General features: G+C 41.6%; 1 long non-coding RNA gene across 2 annotated transcripts; it reads right to left on the bottom strand.

The window, feature by feature from the left end:
- Window positions 1–2,019: 2,019 nt before the first annotated feature.
- LOC139056323 (uncharacterized) lies at window positions 2,020–7,269 on the bottom strand. 2 transcript variants are annotated; one of them, XR_011512284.1, is made up of 3 exons: window positions 6,903–7,269; window positions 6,028–6,141; window positions 2,020–3,652 (listed from the first exon to the last, which is right to left on the bottom strand). It is a non-coding gene; the product is annotated as an uncharacterized lncRNA (long non-coding RNA). The 2 variants fall into 2 exon arrangements; XR_011512285.1 differs by having other exon boundaries at window positions 6,015–6,141.
- Window positions 7,270–10,940: the final 3,671 nt, after the last annotated feature.

The raw sequence follows: 10,940 nt of genomic DNA on the forward strand, positions 1-10,940 counted from the left end.
TTATGCGGATCCCACGCACTGTGGGAATCGATGTAAGCGAAGCTCTGTTTTATTGGCGATATTTAGCGCTGATGGTGACTGCGACTGTTTCGTTTCTTTGGTGTTTGGTGCAATGCGAGAGCAGTGAGTTGATGGTAAATGTTACCTTGCGTGTAGTACTGTTGTTTGTCTGCGTTGTACACAGAGCGTACTGGGAGACGTGTTTGCTTGAGGCCTTGTTGTGTGCCATTGAGTAAAACCTATGAGAAGGTTGAGCATTGTCATTGCCTGACATGACACATCGCATCACGGCAGTATAGTGTTGGCAGAATTATGGGGCTGTACGTGCCAAAATGACAATCAAATTATGAGGCACGCCGTAGTGGCGGACTCCGGAAATGGGGACCACCTGGGGTTCTTTAACGTGCACCTAAATATAAGTGCACGGGTGCTTTCCCGTTTCGCCCCCGTATAAACGCGACCGCCGTGGCAGGGGTTCGATCCCGCGACCTCGTGCTAGCGACGCTCTTTACGCAGCACTTTCGTCTTATGTGTGTTTGTGAACCGGAGGGAAGGGCAGGTGGGTAACACGCCTATATAGTAGTGAACATGTGCCGCCGAAAGTTTGCTTGGTTGCGGAAGCGTTAAACGACGCAATGATGACCCGCCGTGGTTGCTCAGTGGCTATGGTGCATGGGCTGCTGAGCACGAGGTCGCGGGATCGAATCCCCGCCACGGCGGCCGCATTTCGATGGGGGCGAAATGCGAAAACACCCGTGTACTTAGATTTAGGTGCACGTTAAAGAACCCCAGGTGGTCGAAATTTCCGGAGTCCTCCACTACGACGTGCCTCATAATCAGAAAGTGGTTTTGGCACGTAAAACCCCATAATTTAATTTTTAACGCAATGATGATGCATATTTAGCGCGTCGCTGGCATCAAGACAATGCGCTGCAGCCGAGGCATAGAAAATAACGGAGGTGAACAGCCAGGTAGCTCTTCATGGAGCCGTGCCGATGGTGACGACGCCATCATGACGAAATCTGGGGCGGCGATATTACCGGCTCAGGCGCTATTTTTTTTACGTTGATTACGCTTTCAGGAAGAAATAATACTATAAATACAGTGACATTCGTTCTTGTCTCGTAGATTTGAATATGGGTATAAATAAACCCTATATCCCATTCGTCCCTAAGAGTAAGTGTAAGCAGGGAAATGCTCGCTCACACACACATACACACGCACGCGCGCACGCACGCACGCACACACACACAAACACAAGCACACAAACACACACACACACAGATACGACACATGTTCGCCCGCATACACATTTACAGGCGCCCACATGTGCGCACACAAATGCCCGTATGCCCGTACCCTTACAAAAATTTTTAATGTGTTTTTTTAGAAAGTCTTTTGAACTTTCTCTATAGAACTCTATTGTGTTTATTTTGATTGCCTATAGAATTTTCCTATAGAGTTTCAAAAGTTATTTGGCCACCGCATTCTTATAGGAACTCTAAAGACACATTTCTATAGAACATTTCTATCGAGTTGCTTTAGAGATGCTAAAGACAAATTTCTATAGAATATTTCTATCAAGTTGCTTTAGAGATGCTAAAGACAAATTTCTATAGAATATTTCTATCGAGTTCCTTTAGAGATGCTAAAGACAAATTTCTATAGAATATTTCTATCGAGTTTCTTTAGAGATGCTAAAGGCAAATTTCTATAGAATATTTCTATCGAGTTGCTTTAGAGATGCTAAAGGCAAATTTCTATAGAATATTTCTATCGGGTTGCTTTAGAGATGCTAAAGACAAAAAATCTATAGAATATTTCTATGCAGTTGCTTTCGAGTCCCTACAAGCAAATGCCTATAAAAGCTAGGCCGATGTGTGTAAAGTACTTGCAATTTACCAAAGTTCTACTGTAGGCCATAAGGACTACAGTAAATGCAGTGGCAAAATAATTGGTGCTACAACCACAAAGTATTCAGTTTGAAATGTTTATTGCACTTCAGACTAGCTACATGCTTCATATATGTGACATACACACTTCAGACTAGAACTTGCAACACACAAACTGTAGCTGCCAACATGCTTCTCAGGTCAAGCTGGTGGTGCAAACACACGAAACATGAGGTAAAAGAATCAGTGGCAGACTTGATTACAGCTGACACCTCGCAATAACAGGCTTGACTAGGACAAGAAACCATACCATTAAAACTGCAAAAGGAGTGCCTGTTCCAACAGTGCACATTAAATGTTTGGATACTAAAGCCTGAAAATAGACTGATATGAATGTGCACTGCAATGTTGTGTCAGCCTGACGAAACGACACAGCATTTTAGTCTGAGCAAAAATAACACTGGCAGTCGCTGCAAAAATGTGGCAAATAATGGCTTTCACAGATAAGTACACCATATACCGAAACCACACAGCATTTTAGTCTATGTTTATGTGTAAAATTAGCACTGGTAGGCCCTGCAAAAATGTGGCAAACAGGGGTTATCATAGAGCAGTACAGCATATATCGTAAAAAGTTTACAAGCTTGTATTTCGTTGTAAGGGAAACAATTTTGAGATCAGAGCCAATATTCTAATTAGGGTGAGAAATACAAACCAGACCGACACACGCAATGACTAAAAAAGAGATTTAGCTCAGGAGCTCCTATGTAATGCACATGAATAGTAAAATCGTTTTTCTCGGCAACTATGCAACCAAATTTGATGAGGTTTGATACATTTAAAAATGTTTAAATTATAGTTTTTACATTAACACCATCAATTTTTATTAAAATTTGCTGAAAATAGCAAAACTTGAAGGAAAAGGACCTAGTTTGCAACTGTAAATAAAAAAAAGAGCTAGCACAAGTTCGTTAATTCTGTAAATTTTCCTACTCAAATACATCCAAAATACAGAAATACTTTTGAGACAACCACAGCACTAATTTGAATTAAGTTTGCGGCATTTGAGAATTCTACCTGTTGCAGGAAGAACTATTTGGCAGGTTTAAGAAAAATAACACCACGAAGCTTACTAATCCCCGTCTCTGTGCCAGAAAGAGATATCATAGTTATGCAGACTCCATCTGCTATGTCTAAAGTCAACAAACTGTATATATGAATTTACAGCTTACATGAAATTGTTGCAACGTTTGAGAGTTTCACGCATCTACTCATAAATTAGTGATTGTATATTATAGCAGCATATGGTATCTCTAATTTGACAGATTAAATTATGGTATTAGGTCCAACAGAAATGTGATCTCATTTCTTGTTGTATAAGATTTGTTAACCTTACTGCTCTGTTTCTTCAAAATTTACAGTTTCCATGAATTCATGCTACGTGAATTATGCTTTTTCAAATAACGTTTACTTTGATGCAGCAATATTTCTTTATTTTACCTGACTCCTTGCTAAAAAAACTGCACAGTATTCATGAGATATGAATAAATAAATATTAAGTGAATAAGTAAACAAATAAATATTGCGGTTTGTCTTATCATTCCACCACCAGCATGAACTGTAGGGAGCTTTGGCTACTGCCCACATGGTTGCAAGTTCATTCTTACATGATCACCTGCTATTTCACTTCCCAGGAATGGAGGGAAGAAAGGCTAGTTTTTGGCCTCATTTGGTCCGTCTAGGAACGGCGACGGTGGAGCCTGGAAAATAAAATTGAAATTAATTTTCAAAAGGTGTAATGAAGATTCAGTCATAATGTATTAGCAGGCACAAACATGCCACAAATATCTATATAGTTGTAGCATTATGCTAAGTTTCATTTCAGTATTTCAGAAAAAAATTATAACAGAAAGGTGGCAGAACGCCCGACCTCCCCACCACTCTGCCAAACAGTGGCAGTTCTCTTGAGAATCACTTTTGAGAATATTTTTACTTTCCCAAGATTTGGTGACATCAGCACTGGGCCAATGTGCCTGGCAGCAGAATATCATTGCTGATGACAAAAAGCATCTCCGAACGACAACAGCCTAGTGACACATTAATCTCATCTTGCAATGACAACACATTCCCATTTATAACATAAGCAAGCAGGAACACCCATGAGCTAAGAGTCCTATACAAATGTCACACTATGCATAGAAAAAATTTTTTTTGAAAAGAAGGGAATGACCTACTGGCTTCTATTGCTGAGCGGTAGACAAAATTAATATTCCATCCGCTATTAGCCATAGCTGGTATGTACTATGCTTAATATGCGAATAATAAATTTCTCACATGGAGCTTGGGCAATCATGACGATGCATCTAAGTATGCATTGTATGGGGAACAATAATGTTTTAAGTTGTTTTCGCAAACTATGATGGATAACTGCCAATTTGTGGTATTTGGAACACAGTCGCGGTGTCACTGTCAGATACAATGGACATAGTATATTCGTGCTTTTTGAGTTATTGAAACAATTAGTTTCTAATCTACTACGGGTATGTACACTGATATGTATCCTAAACGCTATGATAAGACTGCCCAATTGCAATTGAAAAGTTAATTCAGTTTTAATCAAAAAGGGTCCTTCTTGCAACCTGGCATGTGAAAAACAGAAAACAAAAATTATACTAATCAAGTAACTTTGAAAACTGATTGCATAACTGCTCTATAGGTCAAGCAGAAAATTTAACAAGAAATAACGTGCCTAAAACTAGTTGCAACAAACAAATTTGTTACTACGAAGGTTGCGGACAATTCAGTAAACAGATTGTGACCCAGTCTTCTTATGTGGCATTCCTCAGCGATGTTGTTGGTCAATTGGTTGCCGCAGCTGAACAAAACAGATGAACAGTCTAAATCTTGCGCGCAGCCCCAGTCCCATCGGTGCATGGTCAAGTGGGACGAACATACTGATCTGGGGAGTGAATTATGGTGCTGTCTTAGGTACGTGTTGAGGTACCGGCCAATCTGTTGCATGTACATTTGACCAAATATACACATGATCACAAGAATAGACTACACTACCCCTGACAGACAAGACAAATTTAGTGGTATCTAAGCAAGCCTTTCTTGTCAGGGTGCCATATGCACAGCAGTGTGCAAGAGAATTGAGAAAGGCAAGCAGGCAAGGGAGGCTTGCTCGGTGAAAGATAACACCAAATTTGTCGTGTGTCACAGGCAGTGAGTGCACTGTATCCCTTTCACAAGTGGTCAAGCGTACATAGGGCAAACTGGCCGGTATCTTCTCATGTGTATAAGAGATCACCATATTTCATTTAAAAGACTAGTCTAGTCATCCAACTTGGCCATACATTTCCACAACGGGGCTTCATGTTGGATTACAATCGTTCATCTGTTTTCATCCACCGTAAAAACTGAGAAGTGAAATCGATGAGGCATACCACATATATAGTAAGAGATGTGGGTGAGCCCACATATTTAATGCAACAAACAAAAAAGGCATCCTGTGTAGGTCACAAGGTATCCATATCAGTCTGTGCCTATGTACTACAGAAGTAAATGCAGCTTAGTAAATACTGACCTTCATATTAATTTTCAAGAAATTAAAGCTCACCAAATGTGTATTTTGCAGTGGCTGTTACTATGGGAACAGAGAAGTAACTGTAAAGATATCAATGATAAACAAAGATGTGCACACTACATGCTTAGACCTGTGACATATTTAGTCCACTACCCTTCGAATTCCTACATGCACAGAAAACTGCACGAGATCGTAGCACAAACAGAAAAAAATTATGCAGATAGGGGTACAGCATAGGAAATAGTTTTCAAAGAATAAAACCCCAATAAAAAGTCATAAATAGACTATGTACACAGCAAAAAATATATGTAACTTGCAGGTAAGCAACTTACGCAAAAGAAATACTAAACATCAGGAATGGTTGGGTATAGTTTTATACAGAACACAATCATGTGGGCATAATGGCTATGCACACTAATAGGTAGCAAGTTCAATAAGGTTGCATAAATATTTAGTCTCTTTAGTATGCTGCATTAAGTAATGTGTTGACAAACTTCACCATGAATGACACCAAGCCCCCTTTTTGGAACACGTACATTTCATACACACCTGTCATGACCATCCAGATCACACGCCATGCTGCTGCAGCCATATATCCACAGGGTCTGCATTTCTTGGGGCTCCTCGATCTTGTAGTTTATGTTGTGGGTCACGGCCTCGCCACTACAAAATCAATTCTATGTTAGCTTATAGCAGTGGCACAATAAAGCTGTGATATCGTGAAAACATGCAATCAGCACCTAAAACAGTCACGAAAACAATGTCTGCACTAATGTGGAAAGAGAGCAATTGCTTGAAATCATCGAATGTCATGACAATGCGGACCTCTACATCAAATAAAGTTTTGGACGCACCGCAGCAGCAGATTACAATCTAAACTTAATGTTTTTTTTTCCATTACTTAGTATAGGCAACATTCCCCTGTCATGCTTACTTAAGTCAGTTATGTCAACACATCTTGCCTTGGAAATAAAGCTGTACTAGTAGCAAGCTGTGATTGGCTTACATTTTTTTCTTAGAACTGTTCGTTAGCCAAAAACCTCGTAAGCAGAGATTGTGCACAACGTCGAAGCATTTATAAGTGAGGAAACGTCATTGAAGAAAGAATCGATGAAGAGGTAGACGGGTCATTACTATGCAACTTTATCAGACAAGCGGGAGCTCACGCACAACTGCACAAGGCGAACACGATTTCCGAAACTTTCCTCAGGGGAAGCAAACGCTTATCAGGATTATCAATTCCGCACTGTGGCAATAGAGTTGCGTACACAATTCTTACAACCAGCGCGTAGCAAGTATCAGCACAGGGTTCACTGTTGTCGTGGGTGTTCCACTTACTACGTTCGCAAGGCACTCTATACACACACGGGAAGCACACACAACACGGATGAACGCACGTGTAGTTGGCGAGCACGATTGCTTACCGTTTCAACAGTACGACGAGGTCGAAAGGCACTCTCCAAGTTTCCAGTGATGCGTCTGCGATGTTACTTGCAGTAAACAAGCCACTGGGTAGTGGACGAGCTGAGGCGCGCTAATAATACGCATTACTTCTTTGCGCCGTCCACCAAACTTTCCACGAACACAAGCGGAGACAAAGGGAACGCATTCCATGGCATGAAAATCGTTGGTCCACATTTAGCTGGCGCGCCACGCATACGGCGTGCTTACAGCGAGACTCAAGCCATCTTCTGGCACTTTCGTGCTCGCGAACTACGTCTCATTTCATTACAGCAAACCTAATAACACACGATCAAACAAACACATCGACGCAGCTCGAACAACAACCGTTGAAGACGGAGCAATAACAACACGCCGTATCTTCGTATTCTACCTGTCGCGTTGAATACGAAAATACCGGCGCCGCCAGCGCCGTCTGTATAATAGTGCGGCTACTGTGGCCTCCGTGATTCCTACAATAATACCCACTACAGCAGGTTTTGTGCCGTTTTGAGCCGGCCTTTGAGCCGAACTACATACATATGTTGCTAGACAAGAAGAAACATTGACATGCTCATATTGTGTGCTATAGTTTAGGGCAGAAATAAATTACATGCAGTATTCTTGCTTTTGAATCGCTTATGCCACATGTAGTCAGCAAAAAGCATGGCCTTCAAGATCTCGACAATTTACCCTGTGTAAGCTATCGCTGCGGTGTGATTTTAACGATTTCAACCTCGGTCACTGGCCTTAAAACCCTAACTGACTCACTTCTGCGCCGTCACTTCGTTTCTCATTGAAGTAACTTCCTGCTGTCGTTTAAATGTAGCCCAGAAATTGTCGACACAACCTCGGAGGTACACGTGTGCAGTGTGTGATGTTTCCGTGCGCTTGTGTCCGTCGCACAGCAACGTATATACGATGATGTTTAATTTTACCCGTGAGGCACAGGTTACGCTTATGTGTTCCCTATCTTGCTTTCGTGGCGATGCGCTTATCATGCGCGGATCGCGCTCATGTGGTCTGTGACTTTTCAAGTATCCTTGAAAAAAAAAATCGTTTCTGCAGCGTGCATTTGTCGCATTTGAGTGGTATGTGCCAGAAATGTGCGGCGGCGTTCGATCTGTTTCCGCCCCAAGTGCTGCAGTCACTGCATGCCAGCAAATAGATATGACGCGATTGCTAAGGCGCAGTTTTGCTTAGTGTTTCTTGGTATACATCTTTGTGATTTACCTGCATATGCGATATAAACCACAATGCGCGATTCCGTTATATTTCTTTGGTTTTCCTAATTTCAATTAGTGTGATGTTTGCCTTGGTCAGTGAGTGTCTTTTTTGCTCTTACTTGATAGTAAAAAACCTCTGAAATGCCGATTGCAAGAACCAGCGTCTTCCAGTGCCTTCCAGTGTGAAACCAGCGCGTTTTTCTTTTTTCTTTTTCTTTCTTTTTTTTAAGCACTGGATCGCACTGGGTACGCTGGCGCTCGCTGGGACTCACTCGAGACCAGTGAGAACGCTGGATAAGAGCTGGGTCACACTGGAAGAGACGCTCGCATTGGAAACGGCGCTGGTTGAGTTTGTGCCGCGCTGGCTCCAGCACGCAAGGACGAGCGCTGCTGAATATTAAATGCTTTATACAATTTCATGGCTTGATACTAGTCTCTTGTCCTAAATAACGCTATATCTTAGGGTCATAGAACTATTTCGTGTCGCAGCATGGAATAAAGGTGCGTGAGCTGCCTTGTTTATTCCTGCACATGTGACACTGAAAATCACTTTCGTTTTTTGCATTTTGCCTTTTGACAGGGCGGACAGCTAAATTCTTTAACGAAACCACGCAAACGCAGAGGACGCCGCTTTTTTAGTAGTTCGCACGTAACGTATAACTGGGAGTTATCGCCATTGTCGCAGTGTTGTGGAGTGGACATGAAATCCAGAAGTCGTTCAGACGCGCTCGAACGGACCCCAAGTTCGAAGCCTACCGCTGCTTGATATTATCGGACCGATAACAATGCTGAGGCGATTCGTGCGCTTCCACTTTCCATATTGTACTAAAAAGAGTTCTGACGCTCAAATACACACATTTTAGCTTTCGCTAGCTACCCGCGCGGAGATCAGTCCCCATCGAAGCTTAGGCATAGCGTATCCGCCGAGTCCGTCTGCACGCTATCGGCGCGTCTAACCTAAAGAATCAAGAAGTCTAAAAAGAATAAATTACTTTATATTTCAGATTTCGCATCGGTGCTTTTAAATAAACAATTTTTTCATGTCTACAGTGCCAGCACAAGAAGTGAGGAGCGCCGATGTGACGCATCATAAACGCAGGTATATGTGCTGTCGCCGAAGGCTCCCAGCACTAGCCTGCGTTTCTCTGACGAATATATATGGCTAGACAAACGTGTAGACTGAAAGGCATCACTGAACTAAGAAAACATTGCATACCCCTCGCGTGAAGAACAAGAAACGGCTATCGAAATCGGCAGTAACAGCCCATTCATTCAGCGTCCCGGGTCGGTGGTTCATTTAGGACTTTTTTCGAAGCTAAAATACCAATCGCAGTCGATGTTATGGCACTTCCGAGCACACTATTGAATACGGAGAGCAAATTTTTCTTTGTGGTACAGGCGTGAGTTTTAGTTGCTGGCCGATAGCGCATATACCACGTCTGTGCAAGACCTCTCTGTGAAACTAAAACTGCTTCTCGATTTTGATAAGCTAAATTATCCGCCTATGTCCCTATGCTGGCGTGGCGTAGCGGTAATGAGCCGGCCTGGGGATCTGCAGGTACGACGATCGAATCCTGGTCAGAGCACTTCTGTTTTTACATGTTCATTTTTTCGATTTATATTGTACTAAAACGCTATCTGTTGCTTTCTGTATTAAAAAAAAAAACAATACATACGGTGTCCAGGCACCGCGTATTAACGCGCTAGAGCTGTTTTTCGCACCAGTAACCAGCGCCTCCCAGTACGCCGCGCTTGCCCAGCGCCCCATGCATCCAGAGCGCGGCACTGGACCCATAATCCGGCGATGCACTGGATACTGGGTACTGTTTATAGAGTGAAAATATAGAGCCGTTCTTAGACAGGCCGCACTTTAGCTTGTTTAATTTCCTATAAACGTTCCTTTACAGAACTCAGTACGTATGCCATATGATGGCACACTTTTAGAACGGGAATGGAGAGCCAGTCTAGAGACAGGCCGCATTAGAAGTTCTGAAAACGTTCTATAAATTTTTCTATAGAATTTGGTACATAGGATGTCAACACGACCTCTATAGAACTTTTATGGAGGATGTAGAGCCATTCTATAGACAGGCCGCATTAGAAGTTCTGAAAAGGTTCTATTAACATTTTTCTGTAGGATTTGGCACATAAGATGTTAATACGACCTCTATAGAACGTTTCCGAAAACGTTCTATAAACTTTTTTCTATAGAATTTGGTGCATAAAATGTCAATACGACCTCTATAGAACATTTATAGAGGGTGAATGGAGAGTCAGTCTATAGACAAGTCGCATTAGAAGTGTTAAAAACTTTCTATAGACATTATTTTATAGAATATCGTACATATGATGACAATAAACTCTCTATAGACTGCTTATAGAGCGTGAATGGAGAGTCAGTCTATAGACAAGCCGCATTAGAAGTGTTAAAAACTTTCTATAGACATTATTTTATAGAATTTAGTACATATGATATCAATACAATCTCTATAGAACATTTATAGAGAACGAATGGAGAGCCATTCTATAGACAGGTCGCGTTAGAAGTTTTAAAGACATTCTATAAAAATTACTTTATAGAATTCAGTACATAGGACGTCAATACACCCTCTATAGAACATCTATTGTGTGTGAAATGACTTGTTTCCATAGAAAGGTTTCTATAGACTTCTTATAGAGATTCTATGCAGACGACTCTATAGATCGCGAGTTCCTATAGAGTCCCTTTTGACTCCATAGGAACTCATTAGGAGTTCTAAAGGAACTCTAAATCCATTTTCATAAGGGTACACGCAA

This window comes from Dermacentor albipictus, chromosome 1 (assembly GCF_038994185.2).
Source record: "Dermacentor albipictus isolate Rhodes 1998 colony chromosome 1, USDA_Dalb.pri_finalv2, whole genome shotgun sequence".
Classification (NCBI taxonomy): Eukaryota; Metazoa; Arthropoda; class Arachnida; order Ixodida; family Ixodidae; genus Dermacentor; species Dermacentor albipictus.